We start from the raw sequence: 21,245 nt of genomic DNA on the forward strand, positions 1-21,245 counted from the left end.
GAAAAAAAACATCATACCAACAGTAAATATGGTGGTGGTAGTTTGATGGTCTGTGGTGGTTTTGCTGCTTCAGGATCTGGAAGACTTGCTGTGGTAAATGGAACCATGAATTTTGCTGTCTACCAAAAAATCCTGATGGAGAACGTCTGGCCATCTGTTTGTGACCTCAAGCTGAAGTCTACTTGGGTTATGCAGCAGGACAATGATCCAAAACATACCAGGAAAAAATCCACCTCTGAATAGCTTATGAAAAACAAAATTAAGACTTTGGAATGGCCTAGTCAAAGTCCTGACCTTAATCCGATTGAGATGCTGTGGCATGACCTTATAAAGGTGATTCATGCTCAGAAACCCTTCAATGTGGCTGAATTACAACAATTTTGCAAAGATGAGTGGGCCAAAATTCCTCCAGAGCATTGTAAAAGATTCATTGCTAGTTATTGCAAACACTTGATTGCCATTGTTGACGCCAAGAAATGCCCGCCTACTAGCCCTATTTCCATACTCACCCCACCTTCCCTGAACACCATAGGGCCCTGTGACGTGCAGTTCCTGGCGGGATCCCGCGCCTGCGCTGTTTCCTCTGTACGGATAGCGCTCTTCTCCCTGCTGTGAGTGTAGTGTATAGATTTACATTTCTATCATCTGTATGCCCATATTAGCGGTTTGAAAAGTCCCAGGGGGTGACAGATTCCCTTTAATAATAAAGATCTTCATTTAAAAACAGCATTTGTTGTTTACTCGTGATCTGAAACATTTAAGTGTGACAAACATTCAAAAGATTAAGAAATCAGGAAGGAGGCAAACACTTTTTCACACCACTGTAGATAGATAGATAGATAGATAGATAGATAGATAGATAGATAAGAATCTAAATACATTTGATTTACACTTTGCCAGAATAAATTTTTAGCAAATCAAACTGAACTAAATTTTGTTTCTCTCATGTATAATAATTCTGCTTTCACTTCAAAAGTGTCTCATTGAAAGCTATAATACAACAAAAAGAGTTACTGATAAAAATCTAAAAAAACATCTTTTTACTGCAGAGCAAGAACTTCCCACTGAAGCACCCTCAACCTTATATCCATCACTTGCGGCATGATTTCTGCATTCTGCATGTTCAGTAAATTTTCTTTCCTCTAGTGGTTTGACATTAAGCAATACATCAAGCAGACGTTAAGTGTATTTTGCATGGTTCTAGTAGTCAACCTTATAACTTTCAAGTATATTTACAACTGCCATTTATACATCTTGCTTTCCAATTCTGTGAAAAGTAAAATACACAATTACATGTAATACTCTAGCTAGAAATAGTATATCACACAGTCAGTGTCATTTATTTGTGTGCTGATTGATAGGAAATCTTCTGCACTATTTTACTTGCCAGAGAAATAATTTTTTAGATATTTATCTTGTTGCAATATAGATATAGCTATCGGTACATAATCAATCAGAATGTTATTATTGCTCTAAAGAAACTGCTGAAAACAACCTTGAAATCTACTGAAATTCTAGATAATAACCTTTCACACTTATATTTATTCAGATGTGTATAGGATCTTACTTTTGGATCTTCGGTTATACGTTTTAATTTCTTAATCCAAAACTGTAATACAAGCTCCAAATTAAACAGTTTTAATAGTCTTTGAAAACGAATTGATATGAAGTTATCTAGGATTTCCATATGTGTGATCTATGTTGCCATTCCTGTCTTGAACTAACCTGGTATGTTTGTAAGCTGACCACAGCACGACCCCTGTTCAACACTTTTCTTTTCTTTATGGCCAGCCTGTTTTACTTTGCTTGTGTTTTATATCCTGCATCTGGCCCAATTTGTACTTATCTGATATACATGGGTCAGAGGCCTCTCCCCTCTGCTTAACAGCTGAATGCATTTGCTAGCATATATATTGTGAAGTCTAAGTCTGGAGACGTAGTCTGGCCAGTGTGTATCACTAAGTGTGATCATACAAGTGTGGCATTGAATTAATCCTGAATTGAACCTGAAGGAAACAGAAGAAAACAGTATACCCAGGCAAAGTAAACAATATTTCTGTTTGGTTTTACTCTCTCCCCTATAGTCCTCCACTTTCTACTAACCCCCCTAATCCCTACACCTAGTAATGGACTCTTCATCTCTCCCTCCATCCTCTCCATTCATCTCACCTCCTCCTCAGAACTATTCGTCAATATTCACTCCTGTGTCTCCAAACACTGACAGCCACCCCACAGCCTCTCCGGCTCCCACCTGCTAACACTTTCTCTTCTCCTTCTGACTGCTGCCGATATCTCTCCAAATCCTGGCCCTCCTCAGCACATCCCCACAACTATCACAAACTCTTGCAACCTTTCAAACCTTATACCCATCTGCCCAGCCCTCGCTCCCCCAGTCCCACTAACAGGAGCTCTATGGAACGCTTGCTCTGTGTGTAACAAACTTTCCACCATCCATGATCTTTTCATCACCAACAAACTCTCCTTCTTCGCCATCACCGAAACCTCGCTCACCCCCTCTGATGCTGTCTTCCCAGCTGCACTTTCGTACCGTGGATTCCATCTCTCTCACAGTCCCCGCTCCAATGGCAAGCATGGTGGAGGAGTAGGTTTTCTCCTGTCAGATAACTGCTCCTTCACCCATATCCCACTGCCACCCTCCATTACTCTCCCCTCTTTTGAGGTGCACTGTGTGCGTATCTACTCCCCCTCCAACCTCCAACTGGCCGTCATTTACCGCCCCCCATGCCCAGCCACCACCTTCTTTGACCACTTCACCACCAGGCTGCTTCATTTCCTTTCCGCTGACATCCCCACTATCATCATGGGTGATTTCAACATCCCACTCATTTGTCTCCAAGCTTCTACCCCTCACTTCCTCCTTCCACCTTGCGCAATGGACTTCTGCCCCCACTCATAAAGATGGCCACACACTGGACCTCATCTTCACCCGCCTCTGTTCCCTAGCTAACCTCTCTAGCTCACCTCTCCCTCTCTCTGACCACAACCTACTCACATTCTCTTCCCTCTCCTCTCCAGGTCCACAATCCCCACTCCACAAACTTGCACACCCTCGCAGAAATCTCAAACACCTTGACCTACACTCACTCTCTGAATCCCTTCTCCCTCTCACAGGCATAAGTTCATTACACGATGCAGATGCTGCTGCCACTTTATATAACATCACATCAGCTGCAGCTCTAAATTCGGTCGCCCCCCTCACACATACCACAGCTCGTCCACTCAACAGGCAACCCTGGCACACCAACCTGACTAATGAACTGCGAAGGACATCCAGAGTTGCTGAGCAGTAATGGAAAAGGTCCCATTCCAACGAGCATTTTATCGCATTCAAACAGTCCCTCACTACTTTCAAGTGCACACTTACTGCAGCAAAACATACCTACTTCTCATCTCTCATATCCTCCCTGTCTCACAACCCTAAACAGCTATTCAACACCTTCTATTCTCTCCTCTGTCCCCCAGCGCCTCCTCCCTCTCATCTCATCTCACCCAAAGACTTTGCCTCATTCTTCAAGCAGAAGATTGACACCATCAGACAAAGCTTTTGATTAAAGTAACCACAGCCCCTCCTCATATCTACTCAACCCTCCTCCTCCAAAACCAGCTTCTCCACCATTACGGATGATCAAGTCTCCTCTTCACTCTCCAAATCACACCTCATCACCTGCGAACTTGACCCGATTCCCGTCTCACATCATCCCTAATCTCACCACAGTCTTCATCCCAACCCTAACCCACCTTTTCAATCTGTCACTAACAACTCGTGTCTCCCCTCATGCTTCAAACATGCCTCGATCACACCCATCCTCAAAAAGCCATCCCTTGACCCATCCTCTCTGTCTAGCTATCGCCCCTTATCACTTCTCCCTTACACCTCAAAACTACTGGAACAACACGTCCATTCTGGACTGTCCTTCCACCTCTCCTCCTGCTCCCTCTTTGACCGCTTACAATCTGGCTTCCGACTGCACCATTCTACTGAAACTGCCCTGACTAAAGACACCAACAACCTGCTAACTGCCAAATCCAAGCGGCACTACTCTGTCCTCCTCCTCCTGGACCTGTCATCTGCCTTTGACACAGTGGACCATTCCCTCTTACTACAGACTCTCTCATCTCTTGGTATCAGACGTGGCCCTATCTTGGATCTCCTCATACCTAACAGACCGGACATTCAGGGTCTCCCACTCCCACACCACCTCCTCATCTCGCCCCCTATCTGTCGGTGTCCCCCAAGGCTATCTGCTATTTCATCCTTCTTCTCTGACAGATTTGTAAAACTTAACATGGATAAAACTGAATTCATCATCTTTCCACCGTCTCACTCAACCCCCCCAAAGTCAACCCCCCATCAAAGTCAATGGATGCCCACTCTCCCCAGTCCTGCAAGCTTCCTGCCTTGGGGTAACCCTGGACTGTAATCTCTCCATCAAATGGCATATCCAAGCTCTTTCCACTTCCTGCCGACTCCAACTCAAAAATATCTTCCGGATCCGCACATTCCTCAACCACGAATCTGCAAAAACACCAGTGCATGCCCTCATTATCTCCTGCCTCGACTACTGCAACCTCCTGCTTTGTGGCCTCCTTTCTAACACTCTAGCACCCCTCCAATCTATCCTAAACTCTGCTGCCTGACTAATCCCCCTGTCCCCCAGCTATTCCCTGGCCTCTCCTTTCTATCAATCCCTTTACTGGCTCCCCATTGCCCAGAAACTCCAGTTCAAAACCCTAACCATGGCATACAAAGCCATCCACAACCTGTCTCCTCCATATATCTGTGACCTAATCTCCCGATACTTACCTACACGCAACCTCCGATCCTCGCAAGATCTCTTTCTCTACTCCCCTCTTATCTCCTCTTCCCACAATCGTATAAAAGATTTCTCTCGTGCATCCCCCTACTCTGGAACTCTCTACCCCAACACATCAGACTCTCGCTTACTGTGGAAACCTTCAAAAGGAACCTGAAGACCCACCTCTTCCAACAAGCCTACAACCTGCAGTAACCCTCGCTCCACCATACCGCTGCACGACCAGCTCTACCCTCACCTACTGTATCCTCACCCATCCCCTGTAGATTGCGAGACCTCACAGGCAGGGTCCTCACTCCTCCTGTACCAGTTGCCGACTTGTATTGTTCAAAATTTACTGTAATTGTTTGTGCTATGTATATCCCTTTCACATGTAAAGCGCCATGGAATAAATGGCGCTATAATAATAAATAATAATAATTAGAAAAAAGGATCTGTTTTTTATTCCCCCAGAAACTGCACCAACTTTGTCCGTGGGCTCTCATGTATTGCAGCATATCCATATTAATATAAAAGGAACTAAACTGCAATACGAACACTGTCAATAGATAGACATGGTTCACTATGATGAGAAAAAAAATCATGGAAAAAAATGTGAACCTTATTCATAGGTTCTGCATCATTTGGTTGTGTATTTTCGACTACAAACCTAGAAACTGAGATCACACATTATCTGCTACTGTACATATGCCCTGTTTAAAATGAATCTAAGGTGACATTAGGCTTCAAATTCTTTCTCCTTGAAAAGAGGTTCTGCAGTAAAGTCTTTCATTATTATACATTTTATTGACTTTACATTATCCAATGTACTTTTTTCTAACTTACAGTGAAGAAAATGAAGGTTGCAAAAAAAGTCGATGAGCTGTCTGAACTTTCCACCCCATTGTTTTGGTTATTGTGGGGTCTCTCCACTGGATGATATGTCAAAAGTTTTCTGAAAGTTCAGATTCTTTCAATGTGTTAATCAAAAATGACCTACTGTTTAAATCCGGTTTTAATGTTAAAAGTATTTTTTATTTTCCTTCTCACTAACTACATAAAGCAAATATTTTTTTTTTACACTGGCTAATAAATCTAACACTATGTCATAGAGAATATGAAAATATTAGTATCTCTGAAATCCCTCAGGGGCTGATAAAAAGTCAAGCCGAATTATGATCTGTGTTCCTGTAGAGAGATACATATCCGTGTATGTATGCATGAATCCCGTTAATCGAATGGCCCCAGCAAAGCGCTCTCCTTTGGCTAAACTGAATCGTCTCTGAAATCAGTGTAGTAAGTTCTCTTGTTAATCCCCTTTATTTTTTGTTACTGTATACGCTGTATTGTTTTGTCCCCTTTGTAAAATATTTTGTATATTTTTCATTAACACCGTGCCTTGCCTCAAAGCCATATGCTGCCTGTAAGGTGTCCAATCGGCCTGTATTTAAAAACAGATTGGTAGTGGCAGCGAGTAGTCTGGGGTTATCGTGGAATTTACAGTGACTGTATCGGAGGTATATGCTGTACATATATTCCAGGCGTTGGAATCCATAGTTGTATATTCCATACGCTCACTGTTTGCTAGTTTCTGATAACCAGCCAGTTAGTGAAAACAGCCCGTGGCCCCTTCTGTTAATCGTTGGCCAATTATGTAATTGTCTGGATGATAGGGGCAGCAGAGAGCAGATCACTCAAGAGATCACAGCGGGTGGTTCTGCATATGACCTTCCCGTATTGTGATATTCTTGATAATCCCTGACAAACTGGTGGCAGAGGTTGGATTCCTCATGACCTCTCCGGTATCTCCCTGACAGACTAGAATCATACTTCCTATTCCTGTAAGCAGCCACATGGACATAAGCAGGAATAGACTTCAATTCTGGCATTGCTTTTTGTAGTTTCTTTTGCATTCTCCTTGTGGATTAAAGATAATCTGGCAGCTGATATATGCTGCCCAATCCATGAGCAGCATGTATCATGCGCTGTCTGTACCATTTCAGTTAGGTACGCTATGGCATTTCAAAGAAAAACACAATGGAAAGAATGGCAGGGACGGGTCTCTGCTATGCGTGCATGTAGGCAGAGACCTGCCAGTCACTGGCCGCAGGTGGGGAGAAGCCACCAGTTACTGCCTGTCTGAATAGTCTACAGTGTGGTCTGTATACAGACCTTTGACTGTCAAAGTCCACTAGCTGCACAGCACAGGAACAGCCAAATGGCAGCATGTGTCCCATGGGTCACATTTTGCCCAGGTCTAATATAGAATATAGTGATCACCGGTGACTTTATACACAGGAGCTCTGTAGATAGAATTTAGTGTAAAGGGCAAGTGTACAGGTTAGAATATCTGACCCACTAGACACATCATAAAATTAGGAGCTAGGCACATATAAGATTATGCAAAAAGCATCTATAATATTCATATGGTCAACTTAAGTAACTGCAAATTGGAGGAATCTCCAAGCTAAAAATATTTAGATTTTATTGTGCATATTTAAAACAATAAAGGGCCTGAGGAAGGCAGACAGATTAAGTGAAGTCTGCATTGATCCACATTGGTGTTCACTTGCGGACCACACCTGATTATGGGTAAAACCTTATGTATTATTTACATTTGGATTATATCTATATACTATTGATGTGGTGATCTATTTAGGAGATCTAACATCAACACTTTACATGTGTGACTTGCATTGTTGTCTGTTACCTAGTATGTCATCTTCTTTGTTTTGGCCCCATGGCTGTTTTAAAGGTGCACAATAAAATCTCATTTTTTTAGCTTTAGCTTTCTCCCTTTCTGTGTTTTGTTGAGATTAGAAGAATGCTGCATCAAATCTAGAGCAACAAGTCACATGACAAGCAATAGAAGCTTTTTCACAGATCCTGACATAAATAACAAAGAAACAATTTATCTTTATGATGGAACCAGAATAACTGCAACTGGTAATGGACATGGAGTCCCCATGTTTCAAGGTAAAAGTGGACAAAATTTGTAAAAGACATGTTGTATTTTGCCAATGTAGAGGAAGGACTGTTATTTGTAAAGCTTATGACAGCTAAAGGGCTCACTGTAAAATTTCAATATGACAGTATGCTATCTTGGATGGGAAACTGGAGATAGCCATTGCCAAAATTTATAAGCGTTTATATCTTCTCAACACTCTGAAGGAACAAGTGAAACTCAGCATATATGAACACATAACTGTATCCACTCATGGAACAGATGTCGTGGTGAAAAACATCAAGAAAGCATTAAGTATCTGCAAACATGGAACATGGCAATGGATCTTGTGGTGTCCACTGGTACAAATACTGGAACATGTAAATTCTATCTTTAATTCAAAGCTACAAGGGTATCACTTTCTACTGAAAGTGTGAAAATAATTTCACAACCACTTGACTTAATTCACAGTAACAAGTGTGGTCTAATAAAATCATCTGACATTGCAAAAGGTATAAAAACCCAAACTCTAAAGCAGACATAATTAATATTAGCAACAATGTTACTTTTGCTAAAGATCTGAAAGATAATGTGATGACATCACTGGAAGTAAGAACAGAGTAAAAAGTAGAAAGTGATCAGCATACTTCTTAACAAATGACTGAAGTGTGCACAAATCCAAAAGCTACAAGTGAGCATATTCAACCAAACACCTATGCAGAATTAAGGCCTTTGATAAGAGAGAACAATGTTATACCACCTGTATGTCTCTTAACAAGCAGTCAACAACAGTCAGTTTATTTAGACTAACAACTTGGAAACACATACCTCAACTCTCAGTGGAGAAAACCAATAAATGATAACCAAGGATATCTGGCACTTGCATAGATTGAAAAAGTTAACCCAAGAATCATGCATACTGATGGTAAGTTCAATTTTCTGAAGAATCTCCAATTAAAAGAACTTCCAGACTAAGAGTGGTTCCCAACTGAGGATATTTTGCAAAGTGATTGCTGATTAAAAGGAAGATTCTTGACCTAATGGACTGACCCTTAGCTGTTGACAAGTGGCGTTGGAGGAAAAAACAGCTATAAGCATACCTTGCAGGGACTATGTTAAGCAGATATGAGATTGCTCTGTGTAAACTGTCTATATTGAATGGACTCTCAGTATTTGTGTGTTAGTTTTTTCCTGTATTTTCCCTGTTTTGATAACATGAAAGATATTGGTTGCTATATGTCCCAATTGAAACAGTTCATCTTCTCACAATGTCTGAATGTTGACGATTCCGCTGAAATTCTGCAATTTGAGCCAGTGAATGGTGCAAAATTTTAAACCTAAAAAAATGTGAAATGGATGTCTCTTAAATTTTCCCCCTGAGAAGAGTTTACAGAGTATTACTAAAAGTTAATTGATAAGTTATACGTTACCCAGTAAAAAAAGAAACAAGCTCTCATACGGCTATATACAGGTGCATCTCACTAAATTAGAATATCATCAAAAAGTTAATTTATTTCAGTTCTTCAATACAAAAAGTGAAACTCATATATTATACAGAGCCTTTACAAACATAGTGATCTATTTCAAGTGTTTACTTCTGTTAATGTTGATGATTATGGCTTACTGCCAATGAAAACACAAAAGTCATTATCTCGGTAAATTAGAATACTGTATAACAACAGCTTGAAAAATATTTTTCAAATCCGAAATGTTGGCCTACTAAAATGTATGTTCAGTAAATGCACTCAATACTTGGTTAGGGCTCGTTTTGCATCAATTACTGCATCAATGCGGCGTGGCATGGAGGTGATCAGCCTGTGGCACTGCTGAGGGGTTTTGGAAGCCCAGGTTGCTTTGATAGTAGCCTTCAGCTCTTCTGCATTGTTGGGTCTGGTGTCTCTCATCTTCCTCTTGACAATACCCCATAGATTCTCTATGGGATTAAGGTCAGGCGAGTTTTCTGGCCAATCAAGCACAGTGATACTGTTGTTTTTAAACCAGGTATTGGTACTTTTGGCAGTGTGGACAGGTGCCAAGTCCTTCAGGAGAATGAAATTTCAATCTCCAAAAAGCTGGTCGGCAGAGGGAAGCATGGAGTGCTCTAAAATTTCCTGGTAGAAAGGCTGCACTGACTTTGGTGTTGATAAAACACAGTGGACCTACACCAACAGATGACATTGCTCCCCAAACCATCACTGATTGTGGAAACTTCACACTAGACCTCAAGCAGCTTGGATTGTGGCCTCTCCACTCTTCCTCCAGACTCTGGGACCTTGATTTTCCAATGAAAATTGGAACTCTGGGACCTTGTGGAGTGTGTCAATGACTACCTTCTGGACATCTGGCAAGTCAGCAGTCTTCCGCATGATTGTGGAGCCTACTGAAACAGACTAAGGGACCTTTTTAAATGCTTAGGAAGCCCTTGCAGGTGTTTTTTGTTAATTATTTTAATTTACCGAGATAATGAGTTTTGTGTTTTCATAGGCTATAAGCCATAATCATCAACATTAACAGAAATAAACACTTGAAATTGATCACTCTGTTTGCAATGACTCTATATAATATATGAGTTTCACTTTTTGTATTTAAGAACTGAAATAAATTAACTTTTTGATGATATTCTAATTTAGTGAGATGTACCTGTAGATGGAAAAATAATGAGTGGCTTTGCTACAAGAAAATGCAATATGTTGATCAGACACAAAGAAAAAATGATGCAGCCAAATACGAGCCAGCTTGAAAACTGCTGTAAGTATTGAATAGGCTGTAAAGCTTGTGTGAGTGTTTCAGCTTCTTTAAACAGCAGATTGGTGGAGGTTCATCAATTGTAGAAGCCTGGATAACACCTATAAGGAGTTAAGTAAAATTTAGGTGAGAAACACTAGTTAGCAAATGTATGATTTTTTTGTATTGAGATCACCTCTCCTACCAGATTTTTGCAGGTGTAATAGTTTTAATTAGAATGCTGTACTTCATTGTAATTTATCTTCTCATAACTAGTACTCTAACTTATTTAATTGTGATTGATGTATTTTATGCAACAAGAAATCCCAAAGGCATATTGCCCTATAGCACACAGTACAAACCACAGGTAGTGTGCAGTACCAGTTACTAGACTCCAAAGCCGCTTTTCCCTTCTATTTGTCGATATACTGGCCTAGGGTAACCATTGCTACCTGTTATCCTCCTTTACTGTGGTTTTTTCTATATGCCCCAATGGGGGGTTCTTTTCTCTGTTGTTTACTGGACTTTTATGGCTGACATATTTATTAGTGTCTGACTTAAATTGAATACTGCCATAATCCACAGTCTATTTGCAGGGCTCTACTCTGTGGAGTCTTTTTGCCACAGTGAGGGATCTAGGGGATTCATGGGTGCAAGCTATATTTATTGATGTATGATTACCATTTCGGCATGTATCCCTCTGTAATCCCCATACCCCCCTAGCACTGCCAGTATTCGCTTCTATTGATCCTAGCCCTCTTGCACATGTCTTTTTATTATGTGTTTTGTTCTGTCTCATATTCTGTGTCAATAAAATTTATACATTTTTTATCTTTAAACTAAAGCTCCATTCTTTCTTTTTGTGGTATTGATGTATTTTATGTAGGTATTAGGCTTAAATGACCCTAACGAGCATGGATTTACTTGTTATTGATTTGTTCCTTGGTAGTCTTTTAGCAATGTCAGCACGAAAGTCAGAGTTATCAATTAGGATCATAGTTGTTATGCAATGAATATCTAAATATTTAGAATTCACAACACTTAATTTAGAGCAATATTTATAGTAATTTTTAGTATAGTGAAATGGAAAAAAATGTTGTATGTCTTTTTTAAGCTCCTTCATTATCATTAATTCATCTCAGCAATCACAAATCAGTTACACCGTCAATAACATTTTGAAGGTTAAATGGCCAGGTTCAGATGTCACTCCAATACATGCAGTTAGCGTTGGAGTTCTGCTGTCCCCAAGGTGAACATATGGAAATATCATTTGCTTTGGATGTACATGTTCTTCTAGATGCATCAGCAAGTTTATGGCTGCAGGATATACAGCTGGATCTACCACCAAAAAAAGATGTCTATATTCATCTTAGTTAATTGAGGCACATGTAAATAGGACAAGTGGTCATTTTGAAGTTAATTTCTTTTCACAATTCTTTAGTATTTCTGAAGAAGTAATTATTTAAATATTGAAGACTGAAGAAGTAATTATTTAAATATTGAGCACATTTAACTCTTCAAATTACAGGAAAAAAATCACAAATGTAGTATCAAATGAAGATAAATAAAACTGGGAAGAGTCAGCTAATCTATAACTTCTGTTTTCTAGATTGCTTGAGTTCTTTGGGAACCAGTGAAGCAAAGAGACCACACCAAACATGTCATTTCATAAAATCTTTTTAAAGGAAGAAGTAATTTGACTGTACTCTATGTAACCGCTAACAGTATAGGTGAATAAACCTCATTTTAATGGTCAGGAGTTTTCAATGTAGGCTTAGATTTTCTGGACCAAGGAATATACTGTGACTTTTAACTTCTGGACTTGACATCTGCATATCTAAAAAATGGTAAAATGGACACCCCTTATCCAGGACTTATTTTGGGGTGACTGAAAGGACAATTATTTATTGAATATGCATTGTCCTTCCTCCTTATCACCTCACTTTTTCATGACAAACTTCTCACTTAGGCAAGAAATGGGAGGCAGGACTAAAGGCCTCTATATACAGTGGTGACCAAAAGTATTGGCACCCCTGCAATTCTGTCAGATAATACTCAGTTTCTTCCTGAAAATGATTGCAATAACAAATTCTTTGGTATTATTATCTTCATTTAGTTTGTCTTCAATGAAAAAACACAAAAAGAATTGTCCTAAAGCCAAATTGGATATAATTCCACACCAAACCTAAAAAAGGGGGTGGAAAAAAGTATTGGCACTGTTTGAAAAATCATGTGATGCTTCTCTAATTCGTGTAATTAACAGCACCTGTAACTTACCTGTGGCACCTAACAGGTGTTGGCAATAACTAAATCACACTTGCAGCCAGTTAACATGGATTAAAGTAGACTCAACCTCTGTCCTGTGTCCTTGTGTGTACCACATTGAGCATGGAGAAAAGAAAGAAGACCAAAGAACTGTCTGAGTATTTGAGAAACCAAATTGTGAGGAAGCATGAGCAATCTCAAGGCTACAAGTCCATCTCCAAAGACCTGAATGTTCCTGTGTCTTCCGTGCGCAGTGTCATCAAGAAGTTTAAAGCACATGACACTGTGGCTAACCTACCTAGATGTGGACGGAAAAGAAAAATTGACGAGAGATTTCAACGCAAGATTGTGCGGATGGTGGATAAAGAACCTCGACTAACATCCAAACAAGTTCAAGCTGCCCTGCAGTCCGAGGGTACAACAGTGTCAACCCATACTATCCGTCGTCGTCTGAATGAAAAGGGACTGTATGGTAGGATACCCAGGAAGACCCCACTTCTTACCCCGAGACATAAAAAAGCCAGGCTGGAGTTTGCCAAAACTTACCTGAGAAAGCCGAAAAGGTTTTGGAAAAATGTTCTCTGGTCAGATGAGACAAAAGTAGAGCTTTTTGGGAAAAAACATCAACATAGAGTGTACAGTAAAAAAAAAAGAGGCATTCAAAGAAAAAACACGGTCCCTACAGTCAAACATGGCGGAGGTTCCCTGATGTTTTGGGGTTGCTTTGTTGCCACTGGCACAGGACTGCTTGACCGTGTGCATGGCCTTATGAAGTCTGAAGACTACCAAGAAATTTTGCAGCATAATGTAGGGCCCAGTGTAAGAAAGCTGGGTCTCCCTCAGAGGTCATGGGTCTTCCAGCAGGACAATGACCCAAAACACACTTCCAAAAGCACTATAAAATGGTTTGAGAGAAAGCACTGGAGACTTCTAAGGTGGCCAGCAATGAGTCCAGACCTGAATCCCATAGAACACCTATGGAGAGATCTCAAAATGGCAGTTTGGAGAAGGCACCCTTCAAATATCAGGGACCTGGAGCAGTTTTCCAAGAAGAATGCTCTACAATTCCAGCAGAGCATTGTAAGAAACTCATTGATGGTTACCGGAAGCGGTTGTTCGCAGTTATTTTGGCTAAAGGTTGTGCAACCAAGTATTAGGCTGAGGGTGCCAATACTTTTGTCTGGCCCATTTTTGGAGTTTTGTGTGAAATGATCAATGATTTGATTTTTGCTTCATTCTCTTTTGTGTTTTTTCCTTGCAAGCAAATTAAATGAAGATAATAATACCAAAGAATTTGTGATTGCAATCATTTTCAGGATGAAACTGAGTATTATCTGACAGAATTGCAGGGGTGCCAATACTTTTGGCCTCCACTGTACATTATATAGCTGTCAATTATCATTCCTGACTCCACCACACACATGAACTCAGAGAAAACTAAAGTCACCTTCTCCCATACACTTCAGATAGCTGTCATCCAAATGATGGTTTGTCTGATCGATCAGCCTACAGCTATCTCACCCAACTCTCCAAGACACAGGAACACTCACTCTTTCGAGCCCTCCGATGTTCTCTGAATGAGAGCCACTGACAAACATTTCTGGTGGCAGCTTATTTCTTAGAGAATAGAGAGAATGGCAATCCAAAAATGGACATACTAGATCCCTCAGTCCCCCGACATCACCTGTCAAGAAATAGTCAGGATGTCCGCATACACTTTAGATAAGTGTTTCTCAAACTCCAGTCCTCACGGTTCCCAACACATCATGTTTTGAGTAGATTCTTAGAATTGCACAGGTGAGAGAACCTGTTGTAATTTCTGATGCCTTAATTCTATCACCTGCAATACTAAGGAAATCCATGTGAGGGGTACAGAGTGGTAGTTGTGGCAAAGGGCTGCTGTTGTGCTCCCACACCCTGACTCCCTACAAAGAGTAAATAATGTCCAGTCTGTCTTATAGTTTGTGTGTACTGAATAATATTCATAGTTTCCCTTGAGGGCCTCATCTGCTCCAGAGTTCCAACCTCAGCTGCAGGCTGACAATCAAGCACAGACTCTTGTTCCTTTTTCAACAGAACTTTTCTTAACTCTTCCAGTTCAGTTTTGGTCACAGCCACAGCACATTCGGATACAGCAGTCATAGTTTCAATAGCAGATGCAGAACTGCACATGTTCTGTTGTTCATCCTGAGCTCTCCCTGCATTCTCTGTTACCTCAGGCTCTATAAAGACTCATAGCCTAATCTGCTTCTCCTCAGTTCTTTCCTCTCTCTGCATCACTGTTGACCTTCAGCCCAATGGGCCTGAGCTTCTCCACTTCTCTCAGTTATCCCTCCTGCACATGCTTAAACGTTCCAACTCTTTTAACTATATTCCCCTATCTAACCCAAACAGGAAGTACTCCTACTATTTATAACCTTCTACCCCTCCCAATTGGGAAAATTCCTAACTGGGTTGTTCTCATCTATGTTTAACACTTATCTTACAGTAACTAGCTATTTCCTGGTCTACAGTGCCCTCCACTGTATCTCCCCATGCTATAGCTACTCCCCCATTTTATCTTTTACATCTAAATTCTTATTCCTTACCCTAACACCTGTCCCTAATCTTATCATAATATCAAAGCATATAAAGTAGTTGTAAAACCCATACACTGTATAATAATCACATTATTATAAGCAAGGTACACATAAACATTGTTTATCTTATATTACAATTCCCAATCTTTGGTCTTATCCTTTCTCTATATTATTCTATCACTAGTGTTGAGCCACCCCCGTAGTGTTCGAGTTCGGTTCGGTTCGTCGAACACCCGTGTGTTCGCCGAACTGTTCGTCGAACTGTTCGTCGAACACCTTCGAACACCGTTAAAACCAATGGCAGGCAAACAAAAACACATAGAAACACATAGAAAACACCTTCAAAGGTGTCCAAAAGCTGACAAACTGCTCAGAAGACACAACTAACACATGGAAAAGTGACAAGTACATATAGTCATGCGAAAAGAAAAGAGGTGGAGGAGTAAAAGGAGGGGGAGACACAGATATAGGCATGTCATGCCCTTCTAAAATCCAAAAAGTGAGAAGCCGACACGTTCAGTCCGCTCCTGCCCGTGCCACCTCCGTGTCGCCGGGTTTGTGCCAGAGCCGCGGTAAACCCTGACGGCCAGCCCCCCTCTCCCAATACTGGTGCCTGTCCGCTGGTGGGTCGAGCTAGCCCCCCTGTGGTGGAGGCAGCTCTAAGCTTTTTAATTTAAATTGTCTCTCTAATTTGAATAAATACACTTTAAATCCATTTACAAGGATCTATTGGAGGGCAAGTCTCATGCCAGCAGCCGCGTAATTCCAGCTCCAGTAGCGTCCACTAAAGCTGCTGCAGTTAAAAAGCTTTTATAAGGATCGAGCTCGGCTGTCCACCGCAAGGCATCCTACTGCCAGTCCGAGCCCCTATGCCTTGGGGTGCCTCCTGATGCTCTTCACTGAGTATCCCGTGGTCCCGAAGCATTTCCTTTGAAAAAATGAAGTGTCCAAACTACAAGTGGTGTAGCTTGCTTAACAGCCGGGATAATCCGCTGACTAACAGACACTGCTACTAGGCACAAAGTATTTCCTGGGCTAGATGCAGTTAAAAATTTGTAATTACATACTCTCGTTGGATGCTGAGAAAGCATTCCATAGAGTCTCCTGGCACGCCATATATAATTCTCTTAAAAAGCTTGGGGTAGGGGTCTAGGGGACCCTTTTATAGCCAAAATCTTGGCCCTGTATCGCAATACGTCACCTAGGCTGAAGATAAATGGAACTGTAGCACCCTGAGGGCTCGGTTGCTACAGAGGTATTGCACCTCACCCAGAGGTGTGATATCTCACTCTCAGGTAAGGATGTAGTGTGGATCAGGACCCGACACCTGCATGCATTACACCACATTGCCATGGGGCAGGGCGACCAATATGCCCCTGAGATGGGCACGACAGTCCCTGTCCCTGGCTGGAGTGGGGGGAGGGAACACTGAGGAAGGGGAACCCTGTAGTGCAGGAGCAGGGAGGAAGCAGTTCCTGGGTGCATTGAGAAGGGAGTATAAAAGGTGGGCACCATCTTAGTTCAGTCCAGAGAAGTCTGAGCAGAAGTGGCAGGGAGCAGGGGCTCTGCATGAGCTCTGCTCCGGAGGCGGGCCTAGTAACAGAGGCCCAGGCCTGGAAGAGGGAGAAGGAAGGAAGAGGAGCAGAGAAGGCTCCAGGAATGGAGAACGAAGGGATCTCAGGGGTGCAGATGGGCGAGTCGCCACCGCACGCCCGAATCCACCTGCGTGGAGGGGTCAGGCCAAAGGGGGAGACCGGTCCCCGAAACAAGTGGAGGCAGGAAACGACCCTCAGCTAGAAACAGGAGGCTGTGACATTTTATGTGGCGCAGCCCCTCGCTACACCCGCTAGGAAGGCACCACATAGGGTCAGGGAAACTGGCGCCAAGTTTACCAAGAGGAGGCCCGAGGCAGCCGGACAGAAGGGTTGGTAAGAAAGGCCAGACAAAGGACACACAAAGGGGGTCCTGTGAAGCACTCCAAAGTTATCTGGGAGTTGTCTGAGCCCCTCACCTGGTGAGCACAGTACGACGTGGGCAGCCGTTACCTGCAGACGTGGTCTGGATAATAAGAACTGTGAGTAAAGGCCCTGGACTGCATCACTGACTCCGTGTCATTACTGCTGCTGCCCTGCACCATCACCCCCATCCTCCGCATACACTGCCCTGAGGCTATACTCCTCCCGTGGGGAGTTATGCTACGCTCTGCTGCACCCACAACACCAGCCTCAGCGGTCTGCCCTGGAGCGGCGGTTCACTCTGACCGCAATCCACGGGTGGCGTAGTCGGACATTTAAACATCAAAACCACATAAATAGTTCCGCCACTGGTTTGACCACCCTGAGCCACGGAACCGGGTTGCCGCTACGGAGACTACAACCACCAGCATCCACCAAAAAGGGTCCGGCTCCGGGTGTCCCAAGGCCCAGGGGGCGCGTCAGAATATTTTCATCACCTTTCACAATCACCAATGGGACAAGGCAGGGATGTTCTCTGTCCCCTCTCTTATACATCCTAGTGACGGAGCACCTGCTCTCATCAATTCGCCATAACCCCAATATTAGGTGGATTGAGGTGGGAGGCACCGAGTACAAGTGCTCTCTATTTGCTGATGATGTCCTAGTATACATCACTCAATCACATATATCCATCCATGCTGTTATGGCTGAAATAGATCACTTTGTTACATGGTCAAATTTTAAAATCAATGCAGCGAAGTCTGAGGCCCTCGATGTCTCCCTCCCCAAATCCATATAGGATTCCATCCAGTCCAACTTTCCCTTTGCCTGGCCCTCACAGGGTATCAAATACTTAGGAATTCCTTTTTATAGAGACCTCTCCCATCTATGTTATCTTAATTTTGGACCCTTTATTGAACAACTCCATACAGACCACGGTTGGCAAGTTAGAACTGTAAGATTCACTACATGAACCACTGGTGTTTTGTGGAAAAGCACATGTACACTGTGTTCCAAATTATTATGCAAAAAGTGTTTAGGAGTGATAAGGGAAGAATTTGTTTGTTTGTCAGTTAAACTCATTGATGGTGATGTGTGTCAGGGCTCTTTATATCACTGTAAGCAATTGCAGACACCTGTGCTAATTAGTTTGGCAGGTGTGTCCAATGAAAGGCAAGACTACTTAAGAAGGCTGTCTCACATTATTAAGCAGCCTACATTTTCTGCCAAAATGGGAAAGAAAAAGGATGTGTCGGCTGCTGAGAAGCAACAAATTGTGGAGTGTTTAGGTCAAGGCATGACTACAATCAACATTGTGCGATGATCAGGATGAAGTGTCTTGGCAATCAAGAAGTATGTAGCTGATTCACAGTACACACGTGTGCGTGCTGATAAGGGCAAATTGAGGACTCTTTCCTACAGGCAATTACATCAGGTTGAAAGAGCAGCGGCAAAAAAGCCTTGTCATAGCAGCAGACAAGTTTTTGAAGCTGCTTGTGCCTCCAACGTCCCCCGAACAACAAAATGCAGAGTCCTTCAGAGGTTTGCAGCTGTGCATACGCCATCCTGTCGACCTCCTCTATCCACTTCACACAAGCAGAAACGGCTCCAGTGGGCCAAACATTACATGAAGACTGATTTCAAAACTGTTTTGTTCACGGATGAGTGCCGTGCAGCGCTCGATGGTCCAGATGGATGGAGTGGAAGATGGCTGGTTGATGGACACCCCACGCAAACACGGCTACAGCGCCAACAAGGAGGAGGTGGAGTAATGTTTTGGGCTGGAATCATGGGGAGAGAGATTGTTGGCCCCTTTAGGATCCCTGAAGGTGCTAAAGATGAACTCCATAATGTATGTGGATTTTCTCAAACAGCACTTCCTGCCATGGTTCAAGAAGAAGAACCGTGTATTTCACAGCAAGATCATTTTTCTGCATGATAATGCACCATCTCATGCTGCACATAAAACATCTGCATCTCTGGCTGATATGGGCATAAAAGGGGACAAACTTATGGTGTGACCCCCATGCTCCCCTGACCTCTACCCCATTCAGAACCTTTGGAGCATCATTAAAAGGAGTGTCTATGATGGCGGGAGGCAGTTCACATCTAAGCAACAGCTCTGGGAGGGTATTCTGTCCTCATGCAAAACAATTGAAGCAGAAACCATCCAAAACCTGACAAATTCAATGGACGAGAGAGTTCAGAAGCTCCTTTCGAACAAGGGGTCCTATGTGAAAATGTAACATCACCTAGAATAAAGTTTTGAGTTGAAAACTGTTTGATTTCAGTTTCTAACAACCTGCTAATGCTTATAATTTCAAAAATGACCATTTTTTTGGTCTTTATTAAAATGAAAAGGTTGATCGAAAAGTTTGGGGGATCTAAGAGTGTGGCAACCCAGTAGTCATGATTACTTCGAATTCTGACAATATGAGGGTCATGCTGCAGGTAGTGCAGCAAGAAGGCACTTATGTGTCTTGCGCATCTCGGAGCCCCAAAATTATTTTCCGGGCTACATGCAGCTAAAAATTATTATTAATTTTAAATCTGGTGAAGCTTTAGTATAGATGGCCTAATAGGATCAGTGCTGCACACTGCTACAAAGCCCAAATTATTTTCCAGTCAAGATACAGATAAACATGATTAGTAATTTTAAATCTGGTGGAGCTTATTATAGATGGCCTAATAGAATCAGTGCTGCACACTGCTACAAAGCCCAAATTATTTTCCAGCCAAGATACAGATAAACATGATTAGTAATTTGAAAGCTTAAAACGGTTGGTAGGGTGATTTTAACCAATCATCAAGCTTTTACTCTCCCCAGGATGACACAGGGGTAGAAAAGTCATTTCGGATCCATGATTTGTTCATCTTTATGAACGTGAGTCTGTCTACATTATCAGTGGAGAGCCGTGTGCGCTTATCTGTCAGCACACCACCAGCAGCGCTGAACACATGTTCAGACAGAACGCTGGCTGCGGGGCATGACAAGATCTCCAAGGCGTAAGTGGCTAGCTCCCGCCATTTATCCAGATTGGAAGCCCAAAAAGAGCAAGGGTCCAGTGACACAGTCGTGGCTTCAATGTTTACTTGGAGATACTCCTGTACCATCGTCTCTAGGCGTTGACTATGTGTCAGACTTCTTGTCTCCTGTGGCCTTGCAAAGGATATGCTAAAAAAAGTGGTGAAATGATTCCGCAAAATTGATGTTACCAGCAGATACTGTGGTTCTGTTACGGTTTGAGTGCTGAACACTTGACGGTCCCACGGTTAGCAAGTTGGAACTGTGAGATTCACTACGTGCACCACTGGTATTTTGTGGAAAAGCACATGTAAGATTCTGCAACAGTCTCTGCTGATACTCCTGCATGCGTGCATCCCTTTCTATGGCAGGAATAATTTCTGCAAATTTACTTTTGTACCGGGGATCTAACAGTGTGGCAACCCAGTAGTCAGGATTATTTCTAATTCTCACAATTCGAGGGTCATGTTGCAGGTAGTGCAGCAAAAAGGCACTCATGTGTGTTGCGCATCCAGGAGCACCAAGTCCCTGTTGTGTTGGTGGCGAGGTAACAATCATGCTTCCTTCCTTTTTCCTCTCCCCCCAACCTCGCACAACAGAAATGTGATCAAGGTCTCCCTCATCTGATGAGTCTTCCATCAGTTCATCCTCCACTTCTTCCTGGGCTCCTGCACCTTCCTCACTAGTTTGGCTGCTACCATGCGCCCTGGTAAAACCATCTCCCCCACCCTCACATGCCTGCCGCCTTGGTGCTGCCGACCGTCTGGACCTTGCAGATGTTAGCCCTTCCGCATACAACTCCTCCTCCTCTACTTCCTCCACCTCCTCTTGTGCCACCACCTGACTCCGAATTCTGTTTAACATGTGCTCCAGCATGTAAATCACCAGAATAGTCATGCTGATAATGGCATCGTCAGCACTAAACATCTTCGTCGCCAT

Source organism: Phyllobates terribilis, unplaced genomic scaffold, assembly GCF_046119375.1.
Source record: "Phyllobates terribilis strain yellow unplaced genomic scaffold, ASM4611937v1 Scaffold_11__3_contigs__length_659146591, whole genome shotgun sequence".
Lineage (NCBI taxonomy): Eukaryota > Metazoa > Chordata > Amphibia > Anura > Dendrobatidae > Phyllobates > Phyllobates terribilis.